Here is a 10857-nt window from a genome sequence, read left to right as displayed (position 1 = left end):
TACAACTGAACATAATTTGATGTTTTTTGTTTTAGTTTGTTTTAGAGGCAAAGATAATAGTTTCAGTATAGTTTTTCAAACTGATTTCTTAATCATTTTATTTCAGTTTAGGAAATAGTTTTTTCATGATTAATTTTTGTTTCAGTTTTAGTTTACTATAATAACTTTGGTCCCAACAGTGTGTTTAAAAAGACAGTGTGTGACACATTTTGTTACTTTCGTGTTTGTACCACTTTAGTTCATTGCTCTCTAAAAGTGCTGATTCATTTGGATGTTGTTTTGAATTGTTTCTGCATCTTAGGAACTGAGTTTCAAGATCTCAGAACCAGCCTCTCACCGGTACACCTTTTGCCGACTCTGCAGCTCCTTCTTTCTCTCTTCTATGGCCTCTGGCCAGGTCTCATTGAATATCAGTTTACCTTATCAACAAAATGCCATAAAGTGTGATTATTTTCATGTTTTAGGGTTATTGATCAACATCTTAAACCATTTAAAGTATATCCACCATTATTCCATAAAAATGGCCCGTTTGACACATTTCATAATAAACTACAAATTACATTCAGCGAGCTGATGTATAGTAGGCACAGCAGGTCTACTCAGAACTTAACCTAGACAATGATCTATATACCAACATACTGACCAGTGGTCTCCCTGAACATCAGCCGTTCATTGCCTGAGATCCAGTGGTAACAGGGGAAGTTGACTGTGTCTCCCTCTGGTGTGGTCACCACTACTTTAGAGCAGAACCAGTCATTGTTGAGGAAGCAGAATGGGAGGTACGGCTCTGATTCCAGCACCACAAACTCCAGATGGCCCAGGGAGGAAGGACAGAACACATCAAGCTCAATCACCTACAGAGAGATAGATGACATGTTAGACTGATCCCAGCAAACAAACAACTTTCTCTCAACGTTGACTAAGTTGAGCCTGTTTGTTTTGTTGTTTTTCAATTTATAAATGTTTTATTTCACATTTATTTAACCAGGTAGGTTAGTTGAGAACAATTTCTCATTTACAACTGCGACCTGGCCAAGATAAAGCAAAGCAGTGCGACAAAATGAACACAGAGTTATATATGGGATAAACAAACGTACAGTCAATAACACAATAGAAAAATCTGTATACAGTGTGTGCAAATGAAGTAAGGAGGTAAGGCAATAAATAGGCCATAGTGGCAAAGTAATTAGAATTTAGCAATTAACACTGGAGTGATAGATGTGCAGATGAGGATGTGCAAGTAGAAATACTGGTGTGCAAAAGAGCAGAAAAACAAAAACAAATATGGGGATGAGGTAGGTAGTTGGTTGGATGGGCAATTTACCGATGGGCTGTGTACAGCTGCAGCGATCGGTAAGCTGCTCTGACAGCTGATGCTTAAAGTTAGTGAGGGAGATATAAGACTCCAACTTCAGTGCTTTTTGCAATTCGTTCCAGCAGAGAACTGGAAAGAAAGGCGGCCAAAGGAGGTGTTGGCTTTGGGGAGGACCAGTGAAATATTCCTGCTGGAGCGCGTGCTACAGGTGGGTGTTGCTATGGTGACCAGTGAGCTGAGATAAGGTGGAGCTTTACCTAGCAAAGACTTATAGATAACCTGGAGCCAATGGGTTTGGCGACAAATATGTAGCGAGGACCAGCCAACGAGAGCGTACAGGTTGCAGTGGTGGGTAGTATATGGGGCTTTGGTGACAAAACGGATGGCACTGTGATAGACTGCATCCAGTTTGCTGAGTAGTGTTGGAGGCTATTTTGTAAATGACGTCGCTGAAGTCAAGGATCGGTAGGATAGTCAGTTTTACAAGGGTATGTTTGGCAGCATGAGTGAAGGAGGCTTTGTTGCGAAATAGGAAGCCGGTTCTAGATTTCATTTTGGATTGGAGATGCTTAATATGAGTCTGGAGAGTTTACAGTCTAGCCAGGCACCTAAGTATTTATAGTAGTCCACATATTCATATATTCACATAAGTCAGAACCGTCCAGAGTAGTGATGCAAGTCGGGAAGGCGGTTAGCGATTCGTTGAAGAGCATGCATTTAGTTTTACTAGTATTTAAGAGCAGTTGGAGGCCACAGAAGGGGTGTTGAATGGCATTGAAGCTCGTCTGGAGGTTTGTTAAATTCCAGAATGTAGCTTTAATTTGGCATTTGGAACAGTACAGAGGGTTTAATACTTTGTTCACTAGGTACAGACCACACCTTCAACATAGTTTTAAAGATTTTATTGTAAGGGAATGGGTAGTATGTGGAGGATGAGGGTTGCAGTAGGTATCTCAGAGGGGAGTGAGGCCTAAGAGGCTTTTATAAATAACCATCAACCAGTGGGCCTTGCGCCGGGTATACAGAGATTTCCAGTTTACAGAGGAGTTTAGAGTGCAGTGACTTGTCCTATAAGGAGCATTGGTGGAAATCTGATGGCCGAATGGTAAAGAATATCTAGCGGCTTGAGAACACCCTTACCTAACAATCTATAAATGATGTCTCCGTAATCTAGCATGGGTAGGATGGTCATCGGAATCAGGGTTAGTTTGGCAGCTGGGGTGAAAGAAGAGATTACGATAGAGGAAACCGAGTCTAGATTTAACCTTAGCCTGCAGCTTGGATATGTGCTGAGAGAAGGACAGTGTACTGTCTAACCATACTCCCAAGTACTTGTATGAGGTGACTACCTCAAGCTCTAAACCCTCAGAGATGGTAATCAATGACACATCCATAACCTGAGCGGAAACCAGATGCATACCAGAGAGAATACTACAAGTGTTTCCAACACTTTTTATAACAGTTAGGATCAACATGAGCTCCCAATTTAAATAAAGGAAGCACTGTAGCTGTCTTCCAAGCGTCTATGACAAGTCCGGACAACTCATTTAACTGAGCAGCCGTGAAACAGTGATCACTAAGGTTATTACAGAAAACACCAGTATGATACTGTGATGGACATTTTTATAATGTAAAGAGACAGCCTTGAAAATGTTCATCTTGTCTTAGTGTCATAAATAATCCTTGGTTCCTGCCTGTGCTTGGTAAAGATATGAGGTGGGGCGACATGACCCCCTCCTTAGGACCATCTGGCAGACCGCCCAGAATATGTTATTTCAGTTAAGATAGGAGACTGTGCCAGACACATGCCAGAACCAACTCTATCAACTATGTAACATGTCTGTAACCAGAATATAAGGGATAACGGGACTGCCCCAGAAGAGAGAGCTCCTAATCAACCATTGTACTTGGTGCATTGAGTTGGTTGGAACCTCTCCAGTGCGCTGGTAATGAAGGATTATTCATTTAATATTGACTTTGAGTGTCCCTGACTAGAATTTCCACTACAATACCTATCAGGATTATTTGTGAGGATAACATCAAGGCTTGTTGCTGGTTGTTATTGTCCACCATCAGCACCGGCCTTTTCTGGGTGTTTGGGGTCAGTAATGATCTGAGAGAGATTTAAGGAGTCCCATTGTTTTAAGACTTGGGCCGATGGTTTAATCATGTCCCTGTTTAGGTCACCTATCAGGACAAATTCATACTTACTGTAAGGGCCCAGGAGAGAGCTTAGGGCAAGTAGGTTACAGGCCGGTGCTGATGGTGGACAATAACAACCAGCAACAATCAACAAAGAGCTATTTGAAAGCTTAATGCTGAAAACCAGCAAAACCAATTGTAAGACAACTGAGCACTGAAGGTGTTCTTTGGTAAAGATTGCCACTCCACCACCACTGGAAGATCTGTCTTGCAGAAAAAGGTTATATCCAGAAAGGTTATCAGTGTTCAGAACAGTCTTTCTTAAACATGTCTCAGTAATGCACATTTCCAGATATCATCCGCAGTAATAAAATCAGGGCATGGCAGAGGACAGGGAGAGCTGTGCAGTGTTGATTTTTATGACATTTGAATGTGCATCAGATATCAACAATATCATATTGTACAGCAATTTTATCAGCTAACATGAATACAAATGTATTCGCATGTGACAACAAAAAATTTATGTGATTTGATTTATGAATGATGGGGGCCACTGTGTTCCTGGGGACCTCCAATGCTGCAGAAATGTTTTGGTACCCTTCCCAGATCTGCGCCTCAATACATTCCTGCCTCGGAGCTCTACGGACAATTCCTTCGACCTCATGGCTTGGTTTTTGCACTGACATGCACAGTCAACTGTGGGACCCTACATAGACAGGTGTGTGCCTTTCCAAATCATGTCCAATCAATTGAATTTACAAAAAGGTGGACTCCATTCAAGTTGTAGAAATCTCAAGGATGATCAATGGAAACAGGATGCACCTGAGCTCAATTTCGAGTATCATAGAAAAGGGTCTGAATAGTTATGTAATTAAGGAATGTGTTTTTTTGTAAAAATGTCCAAACCTGTTTTCACTTTGACATTATGGGGTATTGTGTGTAGATTGCTGTGAATTTTTTGAAATTTAATCCATTTTAGAATAATGTGGAAAAATCTAACTGGTCTGAATACTTTCCGATGGCACTGTATATGGAAAAGCACGTTTTAAAATTCCAAACAATTGATTGGAACAGACGACTCTCGGTCTATCAACAGTTTTGGGGGACAGTCCTACTCCACATATACTTCTACACACAGATGGATTGTGGTAATCGGTGGGGCAAACCCAAAGGAAATTTGGGGGATGCGTGCCAGCAAAGCCACTACACAAAACAACACTAAACAATACATTCATTGCACTATACCGGTGATGAACAGTGCCCACAAACCTTTAGGGCCTACATAAAGCTGTCCCAGGAGCAGAGTCCCCACACCTTGCCACTGCTACACCTGGCTATCAACGGAGCCTTGTATGGCAGTGAATCAGTTCATTCAGCATCATTTGCTGCCTTTAAAAAAACATAGCTTATATGGCTGACTTGCTTAAATTAATGTGGTTCCTACTGACAATTGAGGTGTGCAAACTATGGCATAAGGGGACTACAAGCAAATAAGAGGCAATCAGATCATTTCGATTAAGACAATGAGTGAGCTAGGATGGATCTAGTCAATAACTTTTTGTTCAGCACTTTTGAAATGTACAGCGGCAGAATTCAGAACATGGACCGTTCTTACAGTGTTCTCCCTGTACACCAAGTCAGAACAGTATGATAAATAAAGGGTGCATATAAGCATACAATGAAAGCTTTTACAATATTTGATGAATACATTTCTCTGAAACAGATTAGCAGCTAATGTGCACCACCAAGTCAGAACAGTAGGTGAAATTAAGAGGGCAAAAGAGACCAAATTATTAAGGTGAGGCACATGGGCTTCTAACAGCTTACTACACAACATACACTTAGTATTACTTTCTTAGCTACAGTATACATCTCTCTCTGGCATATTACATCATGTATGGAGCAGCATACAATAATTTTTTGGGACTCTTGTTGTGCTGTGCTCATTTGAATAGGAAGGTTGCGCGGCGGTCCTTCGTGGGCAAATTTTGTCATCAAACGTTGTCAAAGTCTGGCATTCTCTGGATTTACTGTGCTTTCAAGACAACTGGGAACTTAGGGAAAAAAACAAGGTTGAATCATGATGACCTCAGTGATCTTCAGGTCGTACCTCTAGAAAGAGGCCCGAGCTCCCGACTTGGATTTTTCCAGTCGGATCTAGTTTTTTCCTGAGTTCCCAGTTGTCTTGAACTCAATGAAGTCAGATTTCCCAGTTCTGAGTTGAAAGTTGTTTTGAGCACGACAGAAATCATGCTGGATTGACAGCATTGCCAATGTTGAATGTTTATAATTTTAAGCTTGGAAAAGAAAACCATAAACCGAGAATTGGGACCACACACCAACTCCACCGAATAGCAGGCTAGCGACTGCTTTGTAATGCTTGCAGTTAGCCACTGATTCCTTCCAAACCACACATTGTTGAATTTGCGATTTCCAACTTGATGTGTAATGTTTATGGCCGATGAGCACCGATGCGTTTTGTCGATAATTTCTCTTCATTATTTCTCTTCATATGACAAGGATTAAAAAGGATTTGGCAGTAGATTGTCGACTTGATTCATGACTGCTAGCTAAGATGTTGAAAGTATGATTGTGACATGATCAGCTACTGTAGATAATGTGATTTCATGTAATTTTATCTGTGGCCAAAGACTTTGAGCCTTCTTGGATAGGCACTTCTAATGTAACTCTATGGCAGCGGTCAATAGGCTTGAATTTTCGAGTTCTACCACTACCACTAGCCACTCACAGCGCAACTAGAGAACATAACCAACCCCTATGCTCTGTATTTTCCGCTGGCTGCCCCACCACCACAGAAAGCACTGAGCTAGGCTGAAACACCTGCATTTTGGAGCTGCCTTAGTCAAGAAAGCAAAAAATAGGACATTTAAGTATGGAGGCTTTATTACCTCAATCATTTTTTATTTTATTTTGCATTATTTTTGTTAACTACACTGCTCAAAAAAATAAAGGGAACACTTAAACAACACAATGTAACTCCAAGTCAATCACACTTCTGTGAAATCAAACTGTCCACTTAGGAAGCAACACTGATTGACAAATTGTGCAAATGGAATAGACAACAGGTGGAAATTATAGGCAATTAGCAAGACACCCCCAATAAAGGAGTGGTTCTGCAGGTGGTGACCACAGACCACTTCTCAGCTCCTATGCTTCCTGGCTGATGTTTTAGTCACTTTTGAATGCTGGCGGTGCTTTCACTCTAGTGGTAGCATGAGACGGAGTCTACAACCCACACAAGTGGCTCAGGTAGTGCAGCTCATCCAGGATGGCACATCAATGCGAGCTGTGGCAAGAAGGTTTGCTGTGTCTGTCAGCAAACATAGCATGGAGGCGCTAGTACAGGCCAGTACATCAGGAGACGTGGAGGAGGCCGTATGAGGGCAACAACCCAGCAGCAGGACCGCTACCTCCGCCTTTGTGCAAGGAGGAGCAGGAGGAGCACTGCCAGAGCCCTGCCCTCCTGCAGGCCAAAAATGTGCATGTGTCTGCTCAAACGGTCAGAAACAGACTCCATGAGGGTGGTATGAGGGCCCGACATCCACAGGTGGAAGTTGGGCTTACAGCCCAACACCGTGCAGGACGTTTGGCATTTGCCAGAGAACACCAAGATTGGCAAATTCGCCACTGGCGCCCTGTGCTCTTCACAGATGAAAGCAGGTTCACACTGAGCACATGTGACATACGTGACAGAGTCTGGAGACGCAGTGGAGAACGTTCTGCTGCCTGCAACATCCTCCAGCATGACCGGTTTGGCGGTGGGTCAGTCATGGTGTGGGGTGGCATTTCTTTGGGGGGCCGCACAGCCCTCCATGTGCTCGCCAGAGGTAGCCTGACTGCCATTAGGTACCGAGATGAAATCCTCAGACATCTTGTGAGACCATATGCTGGTGCGGTTGGCCCTGGGTTCCTCCTAATGCAAGACAATGCTAGACCTCATGTGGCTGGAGTGTGTCAGCAGTTCCTGCAAGAGGAAGGCATTGATGCTATGGACTGGCCCGCCCGTTCCCCAGACCTGAATCCAATTGAGCACATCTGGGACATCATGTCTCGCTCCATCCACTAACGCCACGTTGCACCACAGACTGTCCAGGAGTTGGCGGATGCTTTAGTCCAGGTCTGGGAGGAGATCCCTCAGGAGACCATCCGCCACCTCATCAGGAGCATGCCCAGGCATTGTAGGGAGGTCATACAGGCACGTGGAGGCCACACACCCTACTGAGCCTCATTTTGACTTGTTTTAAGGACATTACATCAAAGTTGGATCAGCCTGTAGTGTGGTTTTCCACTTTAATTTTGAGTGTGACTCCAAATCCAGACCTCCATGGGTTGATAAATTTGATTTCCATTGATATGTTGTGTGATTTTGTTGTCAGCACATTCAACTATGTAAAGAAAATGTATTTAATAGAATACTTCATTCATTCAGATCTAGGATGTGTTATTTTTGTGTTCCCTTTATTTTTTTGAGCAGTGTATGATGTGACACGTACTAATGCCAAAATAACATACAAAACAGGAACCCACCCCCTCTCCCTTGAAATAAAGCTAGAATTTATTTAATTGGGGCTCAAAACATGCCCAGGGGGCTCAAAACATGCCCTGAATGTTGATTCTCAACTGGGTATAATACAACTTTTTGGAGAACTTGGCTGACAGTTTTTGGGATGTACTCTCTCCCCTTGTTCCAACCAGTTTAAACTGCCCTAGTGTCTATGTCTGTGCCCCTGCAGATATCGAATTAGCATAAACAAAAATCCCCATCAAAATCCATCAGTTTAAGATAGAGATCATATTTTGCATGGGCTGCGTCTCAATCCATCGCATCCACCGATGTTCAGCATCTAGGGTGAAAGATGGCAGAGCTAGAGCTGTGTTTGTCAGACCACGAGACACAATCTGTCTTCTCACAAAAACGTCTGTAGCTTCCGAACAGTTTGGCCTACAAACTATGATGAACCCTCTATGGAAAGATGAGACTATCACAAGCATGTGTTTTGCTCTAGGAAGCCTGCAAGCTTCACAAGACTAGATTAAAGGTAGCGGGGAACCAGTTACAAAAAATGAATGGAAGTATATATGAAGATAGTTTAGTGCCTAAAATAAGGGGTACATACATGTAAAAATCATATATATAAATAGTTTCCTGATATTTCTTATATCTCTCAGATATAGGACAGATACTTCAGAGCACACTTCCTTTAGATAATCTGTTCATCTATATATGAAGTTTTCTATGGGCTAAGAGCAGTAAGGCCAAACTCAATGTTTCATCAAATATTTTTGGGTGTATAAAAGGGGTCCTACAATTCTAATAGCTAAATTATCCTGGGTATGATCATCTTAAACAATTCCACATGTTAGCTTAGTATATGCTAGTCATAAGAATGAAAATGATGTGAATGGATGTATATTTTGTCACCCAAATGGACAGATGGTCAAAGGAAGGAAAGTTGTGGCAATGGGTTACTCACAGCCCCTCGGCGGTGGCCCCCAATGAATCTACTTTTGGGGAGGCAGATGCGATGGCTTGAATCCATTGTGCCACGGAGATGTATATAGATACTGTTCGTTGTGCCGGCGTACAGCATTTCTCCAGTGAACACCTCTGCTTTGTAAATAACACTGTTGTCTCTACTACAAAGCAAGTTCAGAAGACAGAAATATGATAAATATATGATACATTCAATATTTCATTTATACTGATGACCAATCCCTTTTGTTTAGCTATTGTGTCAGAATGAGGCCACAGGATGACCCAAAGGGATCGTTACCTTACCTACAACAACAGCACGGAAACATTGTTAATGTGGAAGACAACCCGTCTGCCTAGGGAGACAATTACAGCAGGGTTATTCAAATCTTACACTACAAGGACCAGACTGCTACTGGTTTTCTGTTATATCTGATGATGGATTGCATCCACCTGGTGTCACAGTTCTAAATCACTTCCTGATTAGAGGGGAAGAATGAAAAATAAAAAGCAGTGGAACTGGCTTCGAGGTTCAGATTTGAATTTAAGGGCCATTGGCTGCATTTACACAGGCAGCCAAATTCTTATCGTTCAACCAATTATTAGCAAAAAAAAGCTGATCTGATTAGTCAAAAGACCATTTAGTGATAAAAATATAGAGTAGAAAAATAATAATTCTGAAGCTACATGGATGACACTCAGAGCCACAAATAGTAACTACAAGTATGAAAATGAGTCAACACTTATTGCATGCTATATTCAACATTCAACAGCAAAGTCAAATGAAAAAGGAACATGGGATCAATCTAGTACGTGACAAATAAAGAACTTTATAAATATATCTAGCTCATATAAGATTTCAGCTTTCTTACCCCGATATGATGCAGTGAATTAGCAGTGAGAAATCAGAGTTCCACTGTACTCAGCACCTCAGACATCACGGCTCTTTTATATGGTTTACATATGTCTTGTTTGTTCAATCATTCATTAACAGAGAAGAAATGAGGAAACAAAAATCATTAACTTATGATTCGTTATAGTTTAGTCTTTAAGCAGACGCCCTCATTGTGTTCGTTACAGCTTACACACATTCAAAGTTAGCTCATATCCCGGTTAAGGTCTTATCAGGATAAGATGTTAAGGCCTTTAAAATCAAATCTAAGTTTATTTGTCACATGCTTTGTAAACAACAGGTGTAAACAAACAGTGAAATTCTTACTTACAGCCCTTCCCAACAGTGCAGAGAGAAAAATAATAACATGAGGAATAAATACACAATGATAACTTGGCTATATACACGGGGTCCCAGTACCGGCTCACTGTGCAGGGGTACAAGGTAATCGAGGTAGATACAGTGCCTTGCGAAAGTATTCGGCCCCCTTGAACTTTGCGACCTTTTGCCACATTTCAGGCTTCAAACATAAAGATATAAAAATGTATTTTTTTGTGAAGAATCAACAACAAGTGGGACACAATCATGAAGTGGAACAACATTTATTGGATATTTCAAACTTTTTTAACAAATCAAAAACTGAAAAATTGGGCGTGCAAAATTATTCATCCCCCTTAAGTTAATACTTTGTAGCGCCACCTTTTGCTGCGATTACAGCTGTAAGTCGCTTGGGGTATGTCTCTATCAGCTTTGCACATCGAGAGACTGACATTTTTTCCCATTCCTCCTTGCAAAACAGCTCGAGCTCAGTGAGGTTGGATGGAGAGCATTTGTGAACAGCAGTTTTCAGTTCTTTCCACAGATTCTCGATTGGATTCAGGTCTGGACTTTGACTTGGCCATTCTAACACCTGGATATGTTTATTTTTGAACCATTCCATTGTAGATTTTGCTTTATGTTTTGGATCATTGTCTTGTTGGAAGACAAATCTCCGTCCCAGTCTCAGGTCTTTTG

General features: G+C 41.7%; 1 long non-coding RNA gene across 1 annotated transcript; it reads right to left on the bottom strand.

Annotated features, from left to right (window-relative positions):
- Positions 1-658: 658 nt before the first annotated feature.
- On the bottom strand, positions 659-9901 carry LOC110492555. Its single transcript, XR_005034219.1, has 4 exons — positions 9824-9901; positions 9258-9307; positions 8953-9115; positions 659-854 (listed from the first exon to the last, which is right to left on the bottom strand). It is a non-coding gene; the product is annotated as an uncharacterized LOC110492555 (long non-coding RNA).
- Positions 9902-10857: the final 956 nt, after the last annotated feature.

The sequence above is a fragment of the Oncorhynchus mykiss genome, chromosome 10, assembly GCF_013265735.2.
Source record: "Oncorhynchus mykiss isolate Arlee chromosome 10, USDA_OmykA_1.1, whole genome shotgun sequence".
In the NCBI taxonomy this organism is placed as follows: domain Eukaryota; kingdom Metazoa; phylum Chordata; class Actinopteri; order Salmoniformes; family Salmonidae; genus Oncorhynchus; species Oncorhynchus mykiss.
Note: the sequence above shows the minus strand (reverse complement) of the source record. Positions and strands in the feature narration are given on the sequence as shown.